The 21,636-nt window shown below is 36.6% G+C and overlaps 1 protein-coding gene across 4 annotated transcripts in view; it reads right to left on the reverse strand.

The window, feature by feature from the left end:
• The window catches only part of LOC144440172 (uncharacterized), a 43,762-nt gene extending 24,173 nt beyond the window's left edge, over positions 1-19,589 (reverse strand). For 3 of the 4 annotated variants that reach the window (XM_078129456.1, XM_078129453.1, XM_078129455.1), the window contains exon 1: positions 19,335-19,589. The gene's annotated coding sequence lies outside the window, so the exon portion shown is untranslated. Of the gene's footprint in view, positions 1-2,679; positions 2,702-19,334 lie in introns of those variants that run through there. The other variant, XM_078129454.1, reaches the window with a different exon arrangement.
• Between the last annotated feature and the right edge of the window lie 2,047 nt (positions 19,590-21,636).

A 21,636-nucleotide genomic window follows, 5' to 3' on the forward strand; every position in this document is an offset into this window, starting at 1 on the left:
TGAGCTGACAAATATACTATATCATATTTGGACATTACATAACTGCCCCAATAAACATTAACTTTATTAGGGACTGTGATATTGGTTAGAATTTTGTGATGAGACATGATGGTAGTTACTGTGTGCATGGCTATGGGTGAATATTAAATTTCATCCCTTGCATCTCAGGATCTCTAGATGAACGACTTTGATTATACTGTGAGTGGAGGTGTAAGTCCTAACGGAACTAGGCTAATCAAAACCAAAAATACGTCCATACACTTGTTTCTTTTTGTTGTGTTTTAAAACGTGGTAAGGAAGATAGAGTGACAATAACACCATGGTTCTTGTTTAGTGACCTTTTTCACTTTCCGTTGTGTACACTTAGAAAAGCGATATCTCGCATTCAAATGGACCATTAAATAAATGGAAATTACTGTTTTGACTACAGCAGATGTCTGATGGTGAATTGTATTGAGACCGTGCAGGTGGTGTGTTGGCACTGACACCATTACAGCTACCACGACATTGGTGATTATTGTAAACATTCCATGTCTTTGGTTTATAATCATAAACATGAAGCATCAAATAAAACTCACTTTTGCAATAACACTCACTTTTTGAATGATTATAGTATTGGTTTTGGTTTGATGTTTAATGTTGAAAGTCCAAGAAGTACTGGTCAGGCATTGCACCCTTTAACAAGCAGCCTATTGTACTTTTATATTATAGTCACCATTTCACCAAAAAAATCTAATTTTATAAAAATTACCTAAAGTAATGACAGGGAAATGCACAAAAATAACAAAAAAGGATTTTTGAGGTTGGCTATACATAATTCCAGTGTCTTACAGCTTTAACCCTGGGGAATTGTCATGATGGATGAATTGAATTGGGGATCTAAAATAATTTTGAGGCAATTCGAATTTCAATTTCCTAACAAATTTAACCAAAAACACCGTCCATAATTGTCAACAACATTCAACTTGTAGTATACATAACATCGTCTGATATTTTAACTTAGTCTAGTCCTGCTTGCTGGCGTTGCACGCGTTTCGTATGCAAGCAGGACCAAATTTAGTTGAGTGTTCTACTCATAACTCAATGTGACATGGTAAAATAGATCGTGTAAATTGGAATTAATTGCAGACTTACTAATCTCGGCAAATAGAAATATTTCACTAATCATGACTGAAAAGGTCTTATCTGAAAAATGTTCACAGAGATGCAGAACTCTAGCGTCTTCCAACGGTGACGTCATGCGGCAAGCGAAACCATCTACCGTCTCCTGAATAACTATCACTTGCTTTTGAGCTGCTAGATTAATCGACTAAGATAAATCATTATTAAGTAGAAGACATCACAAAATTCACAATGTTTCACCATTAAAATGATTTTTAAAACAGCGAAATAACCTCATATCGCGAGTTTTTAACGAAAAATTAAAACGAAACTCTGGACTGCAATCTCATGACTACTTTTTTCCATATAAGGCTCATTAGCGAAAGAACTTTGACCTCAACTGGTTGAACCGAGTACAAGTTTTAAACATGGCTGCCACATTACCACTGATCAGCAATTTTGTCATGGCGATTTGCTAACAAATGTGAAATCAAAATCAAAACTCCACAAATGAACCACAAAGTACTTTCCCTTTCAAAATCAGGTATTTTTAGAATGATTCTTATCGTTTTATTGACGATGACGAGGTCAAAAATCGTACCCTACAGTGACAGCATACACGGACTAGGCAACTTTATTCTGGCATACAGAATACCTACTGGAATGTACCATTCTGTAGAAGGGATGCAGAATTTGGATTTGAAGTGTGCTTGAACCCTGTTTCGAACAAACACTTGTCATTTGGGCGCACGATGCGTAGAATTCAGATTATAGCATATTGGGGATTGTCTCAGGACAGAAGCTGTATTATATTATGATTGATTATTATACAATTTTTTGGGGGGATTACATTTTTGAATCCACTAAGAATAAATGACATCGAGTCCTGTACAAGAACTTAGTATATCGCACACAAGCTTTCTGTATATGTATATGTACATGTATGAGATAAGTTTGTATTATTTTTATGATTTTGGCATGATCCAACTGCTACCACATCCCACCACTGCCACCACCGTAAAGTAATATCATAATATATCAGTTACATGCAGTGAAATAATGTGTAACTGGTGTCATAACCTGATTTGATAAATAAAATTTATATGATACATGGATGTACCCACATGATACACAGAAAACACACCCACTACCTATAAGTCATAATAACTGAAAAATGGCGACATTCTGTTGACCTTTGGACTAATAATGATATTTTAATATCCAAAACTTGACAAAATATTTGTAATTGACTGATTATTCATAATATACAGTGTGTAACATGTAAATATGACTTTTAAGTAACTTTGACATGGTTTTATAGGCAGTAGGTATTAAGTCTACCAAAACATGTGTTTACCCATAGCAATACATGGTATTTCGGTTTTCTCGCGATATAACAAAATGCCCAGGGGTGCGCGAGTGGCATCCGTCAGATATGCTAACAGGACACCTTTCTGGGGTGGAATCTGCAAAAAAATATCATATAACTCGCATTGCAAGGTTAACCCCCCAAAACCACCTCTGGCAACTGGACTATAAATTATAGTGCGTTGGAAGACAGCATGACGTCATACTTACAGGTACTTACATGTCTTCTTCTGGCTTGTTAAACTCTCTAACATCAGATACATATACATGTAATGTACTTTAGTTGCTCATATATCACGTTTACTCTATTGTCCATAATGTCTTCAAAGTTGAATTTCTATTCTTCTGCCGATAATTTGTCTCGTCGCGATCCTCTTTCGGAGGTTAATATATTTGGTGAGTTCGCAATATTGGTAGATAGGTTATTCTAGTGGTTAACACTCCTGTGCACAAGTGAAAAGTTCCTAATGTCCAGTCACGTGTGAATTTTGTAAAACTTGTGTTGATGTCCACGGGTTTCACTGTAGCTGCGTTTGATAAAATTGCTCACACACTAGTATCATTCTTGGCTGTCATAATCTTGCACATTTCTATCAGGCGAAAGGTCAGATTTGGGAGCATGAGAAGATTTATCTGTCCGTGTATGAAACTCTGAAAACTGGAATGAATTTAGTAGTGGCTCTACGTTGTTCCATAGCTACAATGTCTTTTCTCAGATGAGGCATCGAAAGCTGGTTGGCGTACTCTAAATGAGATCAAGTCAGACGACCTTTATATAACGAAAAGCTCTCACCTTCAAAGTGGGCTTAGGTTCACCTTATAACTCACTTTATGGATTTCGCTATGTTATTCTTCGCTGACCATATGACTTGTGAAAGTAAGCTTATCATCAATAGTTACGCCGATGTCCTTTTCTTTCTTGAGAGTTTTGAGTTTGTGATTACTTGGGCCCATAGTGTATGTTTTATCTGATATATTTGACCTACCAATCAGTATACTTGCACATTTGTCTGAGTGGAATTTTGACAGTGATTTTGTTGTCCAGTTGTACACGTTGTTTATGTGTGCTTGGATTGTATGGTGACAGACACAGTCCTCCTCATCCTTAAAAATTCCCTTAACAACTATGGTGTCATCTCCGAGTACTAGTCTTGACAACTGCATGTAGTGTATTGGTGTGTATAACAAATAGTATTGGTCCTATAACAGATCTCTGTACATGTGATATTCCATTCTGCAACTCTCTCCAGTCAGCAAACACTTCATTCACTGCTACTTGTGCTTCCGTTTATTCAGGAGAGCTTGTTGTCCAGTTGTACACCGTGTCTATGTCTGCTTGAATTGGAGGCAGAAACAGTCCTCTTCAAACATTCCCTTTGGAAACATGGTGTCTCGGAGTACTTGACAACTGCATGTAGTGTATAGATGTGTATAACAAATACTATTGGTCCTAACACAGAGCCTTGTATTCAGGAAAACAGTAATTGAATTCATCATTGGGCCAGTAATATCATAGTAACGGAGCTTCTGAACACACTCAGTAGAAAGTAGTGTTTCCGTATTGCATGACCTGAAATAACATGTACAGATCGCTATACATCCATCAATAGTGAATACTTAGTCGTGGTATAGTGGGACAGACCAAACACCCACCTAACCCCCCCCCCTCCATCCCCACCATACACTGGAAATAATAAAGCTCAAACTTGCAACAGTTTCGTATCGAATACTTATATTTATGAAAGTAATATTAGTTTTGGATTTTGTGCTGGTCATATATCATATTTATATATATTCATATATTTCATATATATTCATATATAATTCATATAATTATATTATATTTTGTACTGTATGATTGCTATGCTTCACGATTTCATTGGCACCTGATAAATGGTAAATTTAGTTATAATTTTGCAATTATACCTGACTTCGATTTGTTAAAAATCAAGCCAATGAACTAAAATACAAAAAAGTACATCGCAGGTTCTTAAGCTTGTCAATGTGTACATAAGCAGGAAAGCGAAAGCTATGTATGTTCGGTATCAATCAACCTATCACGGATTGCTTGGGTGGTGGGGTTTGTCTCAGGTCAGAATCCATATTATGCTATGATTGATCGACTATTACATAATTTTTTCATGGATTACATTTTTGAATTCACTAAGCGGAAATGACATCGAGACCTGTACTAGACCTTCGTACATCGCACACAAGCCTTCTGTGTATGTACAGGTATGAGATGCATCCACCTAGCTGGTGCATGGTCACCGGATGTGAGATTTATTTTATCTGCTAGTCGTTTCTAGGGATAATGTGTACATTGATCGGCTCATTAAAAGTGCACAGTGATGAATAAACAACCTGTTTGACTCAAGGTATAAACTTGAAGTGGTTTATTGAATACAGCGTGCTCCGATCGTTCCCGGCCGAATTCGCGACTCGGTGAAGTGAGACGATAGACATGGCGGCAGGTTGATATTCACAATGTATTTATATTACTGGAAGTTACGTCAGTAGATTTTCGGGTTTGAGGATTTCCCTCTCAGATTGATGACTGATACTCTGGGACAGGATCCCAGACAATTTTTTATTTAGATATAATGGTAAGTCGGCCAGTGTAAGCTCTTTCACTTGCTTCATTTTTATGACAGGACAGGACATGACAGCTCACCAATGTGTCCACTCCAGCCACGCCGAGGCTGGGACCGATCTCGTGCATGCCTTTACCTTAGTACATGTAGTAGGCGATGATTTGTACAAATACGCGATGACTTGGTTGCTTTCGAAATTTCCATCATAATTTCTCACAAACTATTGTCTCATTGAGAAAATCCTCCACTGACAATTCTCGGAGTTCACTATCAGTATCACGGTGCGGCGGACTATAACTCAACGCTCGTAGACGAACAAAATTTGGACGCGTGCCAATTAACCATGCATTATCGCTCATTTTAGACGTGCTAATTCGATGTCTAGACCAATCAGATCTCTCGATTTGCACCATCAATATACTGGTATAATATAATATGTTATATTCTATTAGACTGTGTGTTGTCGACATGGCCTACATCGTCTAGTAGCGTCTTTGAACATAAAGCTATGGGAGACAAGCTGACATACTTTGTGAACAACATTCTCTTAAGTGTCATGCACTGGCACGCCTTTGACACGACAAATAAATACCGTGTAAGAACGAACGTGTCAGATATCAAAATTGTGAAGGTCCTGTCTCTAATAAGTGTGTGCAAGTGCTTGCGCGCCTTGTTACCATGTGATTGACTCGTATCTAGGGCGAGTACACAAACTCAATAATGGATAAGTGGTACTATAAGAGCAATGTTTTGATTTCTCGCAATACATTACAAATTCTCTGAGTCACTGTATGCAATTACTGAAGGCTCCCTTACTGCAAACATCCAACTACCACGAACTACATCAACCATATGTACATGCTATATTTTCATTGGCTAAATATAAGATACACAAAGTGTGGCTGATTTGATATGAAAGATAATATTCCATGCAGCCCATAATTATACCAGCAGTTACTGACGCCAACAAATTTTAAACATGACCCACAGCAGGACAATAGAACAACAAAAAACATACACCCGACATTCAAGTCTACACTGAAAAATTACTTTAGCAACTCCGTGTAAAACCATGCGTTTGTGTGTGTACGTTGCAGACAGATTGGAGAATTCTTCGAAATCTCTTGAACGGAAAAACATCATTTTGGACTCAGTTTTGATATCTAAACGACAGAAGTCATCTGAGTGTTTTAAGAAACCAGGTCAATGCCACTTTAATAGAAAGACATCAATCTTCTTCCGACGTGGAGTGGTGTCTACCTGCTCCATGCTTTGACATGTGACAGGATACTTGTTCATTCAGCAAAATGATCGCGAAAACTTTTCGTTTGACCATACCATTTTATGTAAGGGGTGCTATATAATGAACCAGTCGATTACCAAATTATTAATCAATGTGTCATATTTTGATTTTTACAATTATTCAAACAATTTTGATGATATTTACAAACAAATGTGACTTTGATATTGAATCAAGGCTAGATGGACATCAAATATGATTTTTCACTTCTACTGTTACACTTCATGTACCTTCAAAACAATCGGTGATCTGACAGTAGGTCATATTAATTATGCAATCAGCTGACTATTTATTTCGTGGTACCAAATCGGTCGGTACAATACACAGGTACAAGCCAGGAAAGGCCAGGTATCGACTTCAGACTGTTATTTTATTGACTGTCGGATACAAAAATTTGAATCCGTCATTATATTTGGTGTAGAATTTCGATTAGTTGTCAGGTTATTTTTTTCAAAGCAATTCACCAAAGAGCATACCAGTACAACGTTACGAGCTGGTACCACATAATGGCAATTTTTACTTGGGATAGTAACGTCTTCGTTCGTACCGGCCCACTGCTCCGATGAACAACAAAAACGAAACACGCTCATACGTACTATGGTACTATACACATGTACAGTGCACTTCCTTTTAGACATAATCATGACCTTATTGTATGACTTTGGTTTCCTTGTCAGTGAATGAAGACCAGTCATTTATAAATGCAAAATTTAGTGCATTGTTCGCAAGGTTGAGAGCAGTTGGATGTGACTGAGAGTGAGAACAGAGCCAGAGATTCGTCGGGCTGTATACTCGCGTGTTCTCCGGAGCGTGTCTAGTCACACGTCATGCGGCTGTACTGGATGCTCAAGCGGTAGACCTCCGAGTCGCCCTGCTACCCTGGAACGCAGTGCATGCTCAGTGCTCACCGTTAATAAATCATTTGGCCGTTCCTGAACTGTTCTGATTTTTTCTGGTAATGATGATTTCACAAAATCCTTTAAAGATTGACAACCGATCATACCTTCAATTTTACATAGACGTTCACATGAAATATATGAATGGCGGTTCAGACCACAGGCATTTGTATCCCGGGTTATGTCTCAGAATACAATAAAATGTCGATAATATCGTTAATATTGATGTATTTAGCCAACTATATATGAAAGGGGTAAAATTACACTTGTTTCTGTGATCGCGAAGGTTCACTCACCGCGAAAGGGACGGAAGGTAAAATGTTCGAAATGTTTGCCCACTACAACGGCCGGTTGAAAAGTTCCTGTTTATGTACGGTAATGGCGGCTGCCTTTCAAACCTTGTGTCTTCTTTGGCGGTAAGTGAACCTGCGCGATCACAGAAACAAGTGTAATTTTACCCCTTTCATATACAGTTGGCTAAATACGTCAATATTAACGATATTATCGATATTTTATTGTATTCTGATAGAAACATTCTGAGACATAACTCGGGAAACAAATGCCTGTGGTTCAAACACATGTCAGCGTACACACATCGTGTAGTCAGGTAGTCAGTAAGTCGATTATAACCCCACTAAATAGTACTACTGTTACGGTGTTACGATGTCAATGGGACAACTACTTTCGAAATTTCAACCCAATGTTTTCCTTCATCTGCTAATTTAAAATATCTACTTTTTATTATCATAACTTACCAGTCAGTATTATTTAGTCTGTCGACAATAACATCGTCAACGACCATTATGCATGTCTGCAGCTGGGGATTGCTGTTTGGCTGTAGTCATGGTTTTGGTAGTGGTTCATATAGAAACGGTACAATACAAGCATCCCCCACTACCTCATCATCTTCGTCATCACTAGTACTGCATTTATTGTTGTCATTGTCAATTTTGACTTCTAAATAGTGGAACGTGGTTCCACTAGAATGGCTATCCCTTGTTATGTAATCGGAAATATTTGAAGTTCGTTCCGGTTGTGAAAATGAAATGAAATACATAAACAACTTCGGCAATTTCCGGAATTTTTCCAAAAAAATCATTTTTTTATAATTGATATTGTACTTTTGTCAAAAATGTCACACAAATCTTTAATCACCTATGAAAACTACGTCATTTGCAGGCAAAAAGTCTGAAATTTTGGAAACCTATTTACATACACTTTAATATATTGATGTGGAGGTAGTTTCTTTTACCAAGACTCTTGCCGTTGAGGGCGCAATCCTGCTGGCAAGAGTCTGGGTAACCGAGACTAACCATACACGTTGCACGAAAAGTCAATGGAAGTTCGTGCAAAGAAATCAGGTCAGGTGATGGGTACATCGTATGCTTTGGAATTGTGGATTTCCATCATTGGGTGCACATCTACCATTTATACTCACCTTTTTGTATACAATGTTACAAATAGGCTTGAATTTCTACTTGTATACTACACAGTGTATGACACATCTGAATGTGCACGATCCGTGTGAGTGGTAATTAAAATTGGTAACTAAGGCCAAAAAGATTTTTTTCCTGGTCAGTGCACACATCACTTGAATATTCTCTCATCAGTCTTTTTGTGCTTGTCCAGCCCATGCAGTCTGTAAATTCGGGGGAGAAACACAGAAATACCCCCCCCCCCTCCGCCTCCCTACTTCAGTGAAGGCAACTGCAGAGCCAATCATGAACAAGCAAATGAGAACTGTCCCACATACACACTTGCTATAGATTATACTAAATAAAAAGAACAGTAACTGCCTTTAAAAGTAGATTTAATAACAGGTTTGATGAGAATTAAAAGAAAAATTGGCATCATCGATTCGTTCGAAAAAGCGACGTTCTGATCACTTTAGACAAACTGTCCTCACCAGAAACAATTCTTTTTGTTTTGCCTAATGGTTGTCAAGATAGATATCGTTTGAGTGGTTCAAAGCATTTATAGACGTTTTCAACAGAATGTTAACGCATTTGAGTACTTACATTGTTGAATTAGCATTTATAAAAGATAAGGTGAAATTTGCCATGGAAACCAATATATATTGCAAATAAAAACATATGCCATTTTTCAGTCTTTACCTAAGCTGGTCTTGTCTGTCCTGACCTGACCTGACCTGTTTTTTACCGACCGGTACCAAATACAAGTGTACACAGTTTACAGGTAATCAAACGTTACAGTAGAGGTCGTCTATTTCAGTATGAGAAAAAGACCAAGTGAAGATTATTGTCAACAAAGAGTTTAAAGTCTGTGGATGTGACAAAAAACAACTGGAGTGTGTTGAATGGTATAGTATTTCACTGGTAGCAGAGAATATGTCTGTCCACGTCACTAGAGTAAAGCATGTGTGGACAAATTTTAATGAAATAAACGTTCTGATCACAGGCGTTTCTATATAACTCCAGTAATGGTTGTATTTCTGGCGACATTTCACAATTTTCGCAATTCTATTTAATATTTTTTTCTCGAATATGTTAAGAAGAATTTAGGATCGCCAGTGAAAGACTTTTCTAGGCCTAATCATGATTGTGATTCAGCGTTTTGTTTACAACCTCGTTTCAAGAAATGATGTCAGATTAATCACAATCATGATTATAGGGTACATTAATTTAATCTTTATCGGGAAATGGGTTTTGCCGGAGTTAATTTTGGCAGAAATAGTACGGATTACTAGCGTTGCTGCTAAAGTTGTACTTTAAACGTACTTGTTTCAGAGCTAGGGGCGCGTTCGATTTTCACAATGATAATCATGATTTATCGATCACAGTCACGATTTCGGGTTTGATCAGCGCAGTTCAAATCACAGTCATGGTTGGTAATCACAGTAATCATGCCCCAAACTATGATTGACGTGATTACAAGATGGCGGACACCGTGGGGATCGCGCGTGCGCGAGGCTGATATGAAAGTTATAAATGGTGGGAAAACATAATGTAATACATAGTGTTTGGTGAGATTGGTAATTTGTTATCATTGTAAAATTAATAATTTTGACGGTGTAAAATCATTTGATTTATAGGAAATGTGTGAAACTATGAAACTGTATATATGTAAGTAATTATAAGCATAATCGTGATTGAACGTTTTGTTTACAACCTCGTTTCGAGAACTGGCGTCAGATTAATCACAATCATGACTGGGCAAATCGAACATGCCAGAGTATCTAGCTGGCCGCGCCTTGGCTTGACACTTGTCAGAGTGAAAAACTACAAGAATCGGAGCGAGATAGGATGCTGAGCCATGTTATGGAATACATATTCACAGCTGAAGAACAAAAAACACACCCGTGCGATTACTGAATAAGTATACCTCTTTAGTTAAATGGGAACATAGGCGAGGCAGCTTTAGTTACTAACCATTGAGTCTCCAAAGGTCAATTTTACAACTCTACATTGTGTGCAGCTTGTCTAAATAAGGCAGACAAATAACATTATTCAAATTAGCCATGACCTAGTACCTGACCTCTGTACACTGAAGTAAGGAATTCTGGGATTGGAACCAGGTTACCATTACTGACATCAACTGTGCCTATATCTATTATTCTATAATTGACCTGTATGGTTATTAATATTATAGATACAGACACTTACTCTCGGTGATATCAGCAGGGAATTTTTTTCTGTGGATGTTTGAATGGAGAATCATTTAGGACATGCTGATCCCATAAGTGATATGCAAATTAGATCTAAACATGTGTTTTCTGGTCGAAAATGTACATGTATATCTCAAGAAATATTAGGTGGCTTGGACTGAGATTACACAGGGTCTTTCTAGAAGTATCAATCTGCAGAAGTTGACATGATGAACCTAGCAAATGAGGGTATATATTGCAACAATAACAACAAGGTTGAGTAAGCAAGGGAATGAAAATTAACACAATATATGCAGTATGCATAGCAACAAGACCATGCCGATATCAATGATCAATGGCATCTTGTTCAAATATAGTAACGGAGATAAGTGAGAATAAATGTGCCATGATAGAACAATATTCTTGCAATCAAACCATAGGAATTATTTCATCAATTATTGCCCAAACACGGCAATTATGCTACAATGTGTTATTGGCACTATTCTTTTCAGAAGAAATGTGGACTCAAGGAGACAATTTGAAATATTTGGCCAAAGTTGTACTTCAGAATGTAGTGTAGAACTACTAATTATAATAATAATCATGACCAAAAGTTTATTATATGAGTAATGAATGATAAGAGATTATTGTCTCTGTCTGTTTGCAGACTGATATAACCACAAATGGCATCAAAACTGGGACATTTAACAAATTAAATTGAAGTTATTAATAATGATTGCAGTACATCTTTGTAGTGTATCAATATGTGGAACAAGTTGATCAATCAAATTTCGTTTAACACTAATAAAATTAGGACAAAGGCGGAACTGCATTTGTAGATGGTAATACATGTAAGTTAAATTTCTAATCAAACCTCAAAAACCTGATAATTAGATGAACAATATTCCCAATTCTTAAATACTCATGACCGAAGGGTTTTGTCACTACTTGTCTAGCGACTCGTATTGACAAAAACCCTTAGGTCACAAGTATTTTTTGGCTGAATGATGTAAAATATTGGGGAATGATATAATTATACCCCCTCAAACATAATGGATGAAACATTAGGGAAAATAATGATTGAGAATGTTGTGAGTCATATTTCGAGCTCTGCAAAACCAGTAACATAGACACAGGTTCTCATTATGTAGAATGACCAGGGTATATAATCCATATTTTCTGTTCACAGGTGATAAGTTGGTTCGAGAGTAATACAGTTCTCCTAACACTTTTATTTTTTTACTTTCAGAGTAAAGTCGGTCAGTACACAATGAGCACTGCTTTTCCAAAAATGACTCGTCAGTTTTTAACAGCTGCAGAAGATTCCCCTTTTGATACTTCTGATCACGAAGCTATATATGGTGTTTCACTTTGTGGTACACGAGGGACCATTCTGTCAATAGCACATGTATGCAAGGACATGTTAAATCAAAGAACGAAGTGTCCAAGACAATCTCCACAATTTGAGGGATCTCATTTGTTTTTTGTAAATATTAAGTACCTCAAAATCAAACATTTTTTAATATCTTCCCATTATTGAATATGTATATGGCAGTCAAGGCTGTCATGTTACTTGACAAAAAAAACTAAGACCTAGAGTCCAAACTCCACAGATTTGTTCGTTAAAGTGTCCATATGGATGGGAAAAGGGTATTTATTTTAGAATTTATAATTTACAAGACAACCATAGTGTATATTCCTACTTGATAAAAAAATAATTTGGAAGAACATGCACCAAATCTGTGTTTGAAACTCAATAAATTGAGAAAAAAAGTGTGTAAAAAGTTTGTGTGCGTACAATAACAAACATTTTACACATTAATTCTATGTTTTGCAATTTATTGAGATAGAAACTACGACTTGATATTTGTTCTTCTACATTGTGTTTTCAAGTAGAAAAGCATATTAGAATGTTTTATCAATTACAAATTACAAACAAACAGCCAATTTTCACCCATGTGACCATATTAAAGTTTTTCCATATTTTTTTTTCTATCCATATAAAAATAATCGGTATAGTGTTGTATTTTAGAGATCTAGAAGAATAAATGCTCATCTGTCCAAACATTCAGTACTGTTATGTCTATTTTTATTTGAGTTTAAAGGGATACAAGCTGTGTTTATATGTATTTATGCATAGATTTGCTGCCTTTTAGAAATGTACTTGCAGTATCGTATTATAATCAGTGTTGTAGCTAGCCTTCTGAAAGAGTGAGACATAGTGTCCTACGGCTTACAGTTTTCATGGTCATCATACAGTTTTAAGGGACATCATAAAAAAGCACAAATGGCATTGTACCACAACTGTACAGTTTTAACATTTACCCACAAGCTGATCCATGCTAGATATTTGCTGAATGATTATGCGGTTGCCTATCCAACCCTGTTGTTATCTATACAATATCCGCGATCGGGTGGCTGTTGCTATGGGCGTGGTCATGTTGCTCAACATATTTGCATACGATTTTAGAATAGACCTTTCACTTCCAAAATTGTGGGTCAGGTCAAAAAAAATGTATGTCAAGTGACCCCAAAAAAACCGCTGGCTGCAAAACTGCATATACTGAAGCACACATAACCACCACTCATAGTTGACTGAAAACCTGGTATGTAAATATATATATAACTCACAAACGATCCAATTATGTACTTCATCAAATTATATCAAAAAGTGTTCATGATATCCATATTATGCAATCTGCTGTTCTAACCATGCCATAAGACAAGTGTAATGTTATAGAAGATATACATCAACATGAACAATATACTGAATTGTTCAAGTATTGTGTGTGTGTGTGTGTGTGTGTGTGTGTGTGTGTGTGTGTGTGTGTGTGTGTGTGTGTGTGACTTAAAGTTCAAAAACCTCTCGGCCAATCAAGTTGTCTTTAAATAAAGATGTATTTGAATATTGACTATTGTTTACATTTTTTGAAAAGAGAGGTGGACTCTCATGACCTGAAATATAATTTTATATTAGTAAGACGATCATAATCGTAACAACTTGATCAATGCCATGACTTCCAGACACCCCCCCCCCCCCCCCGGGGTAGCCTGTTGTTAATTGCACCCCAGGTGTGTGAAAGGGTAAAAATGGGGTTTTGGGGTATTATAAACACTGCGTACCCGAGCAAATCTTAAACTGTGTAACGTCGAACAGACGTCAAAACAACGTCGACTTATTTGTGTAGCAGCTTGTCTGCAGTCGGTATAGCGAATTCGGATTTATCGAATGCTAGAACGTATAACAAATGTTAATGACAGACCAAATGCCATATTCAGACAAGTTTTACTTATATTTTAAAGACTAAAATTGACATTACATATATGTACATTGCAAGGCTATAGTAGTAACCAATTACTGAGAACCCACAGTGCAATCTGACCCATCGATATTTTCGCTGACTGATGAGTGAACAAATTACTGAATAAGGTATGTACCAAATGTCACGCCTAATTACTCTAGACCATAAGCCCTACAGTGTAACCAATTGCAATCAGACTAAATATTTATGTTGCTGTAAGCTTCCCAAGGTAGCATCTGTGATTATTGTTCACCTATCCAAAGATCATCAAGGCAATTGTAAAATTATTTGCACAGATGCAGTGTCATTTTCATTGTTATACCCGACTGTGTAACCACACTGCTGGTTTGCGCTTGAACGCGAACGCCTATCTCTGTGTGATTTGTGGTTAGTTCAGTTCGCCATCTTCTATGTCTATGTTGGTCACCAGATTATCCCAAAAGAGAATACCAGAGCTTTTAGGATATTTACGGAATTATTTGCCGCTATGTAACCCTGTCTATAATCTAATAATCCGTCAACGTGACATCACCAACAACGTTTGGCCATGTATTGATGTCTTTTTAGACAATGATGACTATGCTAACGCTACTTCTATGATCTGTGTCAACAAGAACTACTATTCACCTCCCTTCGACAAGACTTACTTGGTGTACTCTAGAAATCGGAGAAACCTTCATTCACTGTTGATTGAGAGCGGAATCATCGATTGGTCAAAGGAAGAAATCATGTTTGAAGCTGTACCGGAAATTCTTGTTCCAGTTATACAAAGTGCTTGCAGGGCAAGAGATTTTAGCTTGAAGTTTAAAGACTACGTACGTATGTACCAATGCCAAGATATAACTAAAGCAGAAAATATGGCTTCCAAAAGTCTCCCCAGTGAGTATTCCTTGGGCAAATTAACACCGTCGCATTCGTCATTGCTTGAACGGGTTTGGAAGGAATCATCATCTACACCAACGCCCTTATTTGTGAATATATTGAAATATTGTGACAGCCTAGCAGTCTATGATGACAACAACAACGTAATTGCGGGTATAGTCCACAAAGAATTTGGTGATATAGGGTTTGGGTTTGTTCATGAAGAGCATCGGGGGAAACATTTTTATGGATGCATGTGTGTAAAACTCTGTTTTGAAGTGAGTCGAAAATACTGTTTGGATAATGTCTATGCTTTTATTCAAGATGACCATGTCACTGTTAAGCAATATGCCAAACAGACTGGTTTTGAAGGAACTTCTTTCGAAGTAGGTTGGCTAATCTTTGAGAAACGTTAGACATTTTATAATGTGAAGAGAATATAGGATGCATACCCCGGGGATGCATATTGATTCAAATGGCGTTGATTTGTGACAGTTTGTTGGATAAATGTCCACCATAAAAATTGCAAGAAAACAACTTTCTACAGGTCTGAACAATGCTTTGCAAGCATTGATTAATAACTGTATGTGTGCCCAATTATAAGGCCCATGAAGTTATGAGAATTTTGCTCTGATTGCCAGATACTTCAGTTCCATAATGCAAGAAGCATACTGTCAACGTCTAATAGCCATACAACATTGAACACAGCTAACCGATTGACAGTCTACCGATACATCATCTTCATTACCTTTGTTACCATTATCTTAGCAGATCGTAGCTGAATCTGTATCAACGTTAACGTGTTACGATCCAGAAATATTGTATTAGGAATTATATTTTACCAAAATTAACGTATAATTTACCTTTGTACTACTTACTTACAAACAGGAGCTAACAACAGCATGATCTACTAATATGTTGATTTATCCTGTATTAATTGCATGTATCTCTAGAAGATAACAATTGTCAAGGGTTTTGATTAAACAGCATAAATTAGTAGTTGTGAACAAGATAACTTGTTAATTATCGAATTCACATTAATAACTAATTTTCCAATAGCGTGATCGACACTTGTCTTACGCGTAGAAAATGTACATATGGCATGATCTTAAAGCTTAATCTTAAATATTATGGTGGAAAGTTCACCATGTCTTATAGAACAATGATTCTAGGTGAGAGATGATCTATTTATAAAATATCTCAAGATTAATGACGTCATTCAGACTATATATGAGAATGTAAATGTGAATAAAGTGATTCCGATTCCTATTCCTGACTTTTGATTTTGATTTACAACGAAACTGTTGGTGTGTGGTCTCTCTCTCTCTCTCTCTCTCTCTCTCTCTCTCTCTCTCTCTCTCTCTCTCTCTCTCTCTCTCTCTCTCTCTCTCTCTCTCTCTCTCTCAGTGTAAAAGCGTACTTGTGAGTGACGATACCTGTGTGTGGCTAATTCCTAACTTAGACAAGCTCCTTAGATCCTGGTACTCTAGAGAGATCGTTAGAGTGGAGAATAGTTTACGTTCTACCGATCTACCTACAACTACATTACTTAGACACTGAAACTTAATATTAGGTAATCCCCAAAACGCAAATAATACATATATGCTGTAATGCATATTCTGATGTTACAAACAACAGCGCTATGTCATTTACTGTGTGACGAAGTGCTTCAATGGATAAAGGTATCACATACAACGAAATAGAGAAATGTTTACAATAGTATATAACATTGGCAGATGATCAAATGGCGCAATATTATTTATTACTACAACTTTGTTTGAGCGAGAATATCAATGTAATGATGTGTTTTTGTTTGTTATCACTACGGCGTTATGCACACATACCAAAGGAAAATAAAAGCGGTTACATTAACCTCATCATTTTTTCAAAACCTCCTCTAGCATTGTGTCTACTTCCTAGCTTCTCGTCAATTAATACAAATTCATTCTTAAAAGAATTTCTATAGGAATACTACTTCCTGTTATCCAATATTTGTGGACACTTCACTTACCCGGTATTAAGCTAGACAGTCTTACAATGTATTTCGTTTGTGATACAGAGGTTTTGTAAAAATAATATTCAGATCAGAAATTCTAACATCATCTTGACAAATATTACTGTAACAAATATCCAACAGTTTAAAGCGATTGTGTTCTAGGGAATGCCGGTAACAATGTTTGTAAGATTGTAGTCGTGCCAGATGATAAAGGATAGCAATGTAAGAATCGTTTTGTCTCATGATTAATAATAATTTTAGTTTAATTCACAGTTAAAGCTTGATCTTTGATTCTGCTAAACTGCATCTATATTTGGCTTTTAATTGTATCAATCTGAACTCACCTACATATGAGTTAAACTGTCCAAAAATGATGGTTTTACGATTGTAGGGAAAATATCAATTTTTTTTTTGCAATTTACAAGATATAAATATACCTCTTGCATGCTACCGGTCAACTATCCATCCAGTATTAAGCCTTAAATCATTAAACCACCTAGCTTTTAATTTGATCTGTCAATCAAATCATGGGTATAAAACTGGACCAAGAATTCATTTAATCAACTAACCACTGCGCACCCTATGTATTCATCCATCCATACCTACTGCCATCAACAGAAATCGTGGTATTTATAAAGCAGATGCTATATATTGTTCTTATTGGTTTGTTTATGTGAATTTTAGTCACACATAGACAATATGACCAAGTTTCACAGACATAAACAAAATGATAACAGCATCGTGAATCTACATTTGATGCACCCACTATTATTTTAGTATCATTTCATGTCAATTTGATAGTGTGGTAAAGAGTTTTAACTGTCAACCACCTATAAAATGACGTTCTCATCAGCATTTCTGGACAACTGTTACAAGGGTATATAATCTATCTACATGAGTAATAGATGTATACATCCTACACATAATCACTTTCCTATTTATATTAACCCTTTATCATCACATCTGTTACAAACATCTGTGACAATAGTCTAGCAATAAAACGCATGGCCTCATTTCCTACGATATTATCTGGAAATATTCGGAATTAATGATGGGGTAAACGTACTGTTTACGCTCACCTAAATTACACATAATTGCATATATTATGATATAGGAACTCATGTAATAGAATATTATGAATACGCAGCAGATTTTCTTAATTATTTTACATCCTACACATAATCACTTTCCTATTTATATTAACCCTTTATCATCACATCTGTTACAAACATCTGTGACAATAGTCTAGCAATAAAACGCATGGCCTCATTTCCTACGATATTATCTGGAAATATTCGGAATTAATGATGGGGTAAACGTACTGTTTACGCTCACCTAAATTACACATAATTGCATATATTATGATATAGGAACTCATGTAATAGAATATTATGAATACGCAGCAGATTTTCTTAATTATTTTACCATTTCTGAATTCTATCATTTTGTATAACATTATAGTAAAATTTTAGAATTCATGTACGATTTCTGCACTCTCCTTTCTCATCAATTGGCATATTTTATTCATATTTCTTGTGTAAAGTTGTTTTTACTCTCCGGATTTTGAATTAGATCAGATGTCGTTCTTAAGAATAAAATGGTACATAATTTTAATTCCGAATATTTCCAGATAATGCGTTTAGAAAAATGGGATTCATCTATCATGTAGACTCCATAACACTCTGACAGAAAATTGGAGTCAGAAGGCTGGAGTCAGAATTTACGACGGGGGGGGGGGAATTAGGGGGGGCATGAGAAAAATTGAGGGTTCAAAGGGGGGCCCATGGAAATTCTGATGGTCTGAAAGGGGAGCGGGTGAAATATTTTGCTCATGATTTGAACCAAATTAAACCTCAGGAGCGATCGTTTACCGAGTAAAAGATTTCTCGCGGTTTCGCCACAATACCTTCTAAAACATATATTCAGCGATGAGTTGGGTGACAGCCATGCGAATGTATTTGTGTATGCCTTTCTCTGTCTTACTGTCTGTATCTCTCCCTTGCTAGTCTCTGTTTATCTGTCTGTCTGTCTGTCTGTCTGTCTGTCTGTCTGTCTCTGTCTGTTTCTGTCTGACTCTCTCTCTCTCTCTCTCTCTCTCTCTCTCTCTCTCTCTCTCTCTCTCTCTCTCTCTCTCTCTCTCTCTCTCTCTCTCTCTCTCTCTCTCTCTCTCTCTCTCTCTCTCTCTCTCTCTCTCTCTCTCTCTCTCTCTCTCTCTCTCTCTGGAGACTTTCTTGAACAATCAAATCTCAGGAGCAGTCGTTTACCTTGTACTTTGCAAAATCGTATACAAAAAATGTACTTCATTTACCTACCATAGAGGGGCAATCAATAGCCAAGCAAATGTGTGTGTCTGACTCCAGCCTAAGGTACTAGTAGTTTCATCGTGTGATAATTGTTCATTACATTCAAAATGACTTTCACTCTATTGGCTCATTCCAGACTGGGAGTATCATCACCTCATTGTACCGTTTCTTAAGAGTTTTGTCCCTTGGTATTCCTCAGAAGTGTACATCAGGGATGATTTTCGTACTGTTCAGACATCGAGGAAATCAATGGTCAGTGCTCTATGATTAACCAAGTATCTACATCATATATCCCCTAAGGTACACACAGACAGAGCGCCACCATGGCTAATTTTGGAAAGGTTTATTGCCGGGTAGTATCTGAGCTAGTAATGTTTTCATGGCCGCCGAATCCAACAATAGTGTCTGGGCGTCAACTTTGAACAGCGCCCTCAGTGTCTGGATTTGTTTTATTTTTAACGCGCGTATCACGTGACCGCAAACAATCATAAAGTTCTTTCCACCGTGAAAATGGGAAATTCGCATCCCCGAGGAAATGTATTAAGCCGATGTTTTGCATTCTGTACGTCAAGGTGCAGGTAAGTTACATTACGCACAACCCTACTACTAGTACTGTTTTACTCTACCGAATAACGCTGCAGGTTTTCCCAGGGTCACTACGTACTCCGGTTGGGGCCTGCACTCAGTAACACCTGCGACCAACATTAAACATTCCTTCTGCTACTGGGCAATGCCTATTGGATGGTAAATGAATGAATGAATGAATGAATGAATGAATGAATGAATGAATGAATGAATGAATGAATGAATGAATGAATGAATAAATAAATAAATAAATAAATAAATAAATAAATAAATAAATAAATAAATAAATGAATGAATGAATGAATGAATGAATGAATGAATGAATGAATGAATGAATGAATGAATGAATGAATAGATAAATAAATAAATAAATAAATAAATAAATAAATATTACGTATGGTAATATCATGTGCACTTCGAGAACGCCGATACGTCTTCACCCTCCGCTTTGCATGGTCGACTCTTCCTCGGAGTCCTACAGGAAAACTGAGAGATGGGTGTGCCTGCGTGTGCATGGGAGGGAGGGAATGTACTAGTATATATAGAAAAATGTGAGAATTTTTAGACAAATTAAATACTCGATCGCATATATTATCTTTATATATTATCTTTTCTAGGCATAGATCTTTACAGTTTAGTGACTATATAACAGGAGAGGAGGAGGTAGATGACAATGTGGTTACCATGGCACTCAATGAAGAAAATGAAAGAGAACCGGATGAAGACGTTACATTCTCTTTACAATTTCATGGCATTGGTGATTCCTAGGAAGACATGAGACATTTTTAACCCTAAAAGTGCATAGTGACAGGGATTCAAATACAGTAACGTTGATATGGAATTGGATCGGAAACGAATCAAAAGACAGAATCTGTGACGTCAAGGACATCAAGATGTGACGTCGTCGAGTTTTATACATGACAATTTGAAATATTCATGACTATATAGATGTATATATTTGTTAACTAAAGTTTCGGGTATTGTGTGAGATTTACGAAACTCACAACATTTCCCAGTAAAGAAATTATTCCATATGTACTTAGTGATTACTTTACTGTCGTGCAATACTAATACGGCCTAAAAAATAATTGTTTGGTTCCAGTTACCCGAACCCACCTATCTTTTCACTGCCGACCCTACACTTATTTTTACGTATTCGAGAAAAAAAAATAAAATCGCAAAAATTGTGACGTCTCACGAGAAATAGTGGATCCGGAAACTGACATCAACTTAAAAAGATATTCTAAAACCATTCTTCCAATCTGTAATGGCTGTACATCTGATAGGAAGAAATAAACAACACAGAGACCATTTGGAAAACAATGGAAAAGCTGAACTAGACACTCACACATGACAAAAATATATAATAAAATAAAAAATAAAAATCTACCTACCTCACCTATTCTATAATTGAGCGCCGGTAATTGGAACCACATATTTTTTTTATTAGGCCTAACGAAAACAATATCAAATACGTGTATGTAAATGATATGCAAATAGAACTCGGCATGGTCTGGGTGCATGGGCTGGTCCAGGCTATAGCGGTAGTGGTCTGAGAGGTTTTATAAAATGTAATTTAATAACCATATCAAACTGTCAAGTCAGCTATTAGCTTTACAAATACGGAGTGTCTAGTACCACTGTAGTGGCACGAGTCGATCCTCACTGGAACGGCTAGTGCCACAACCCATGATATTTATCGTCGCTGAACATTTCCCAACAAATA

The sequence above is a fragment of the Glandiceps talaboti genome, chromosome 9 (assembly GCF_964340395.1).
Source record: "Glandiceps talaboti chromosome 9, keGlaTala1.1, whole genome shotgun sequence".
Lineage (NCBI taxonomy): Eukaryota > Metazoa > Hemichordata > Enteropneusta > Spengelidae > Glandiceps > Glandiceps talaboti.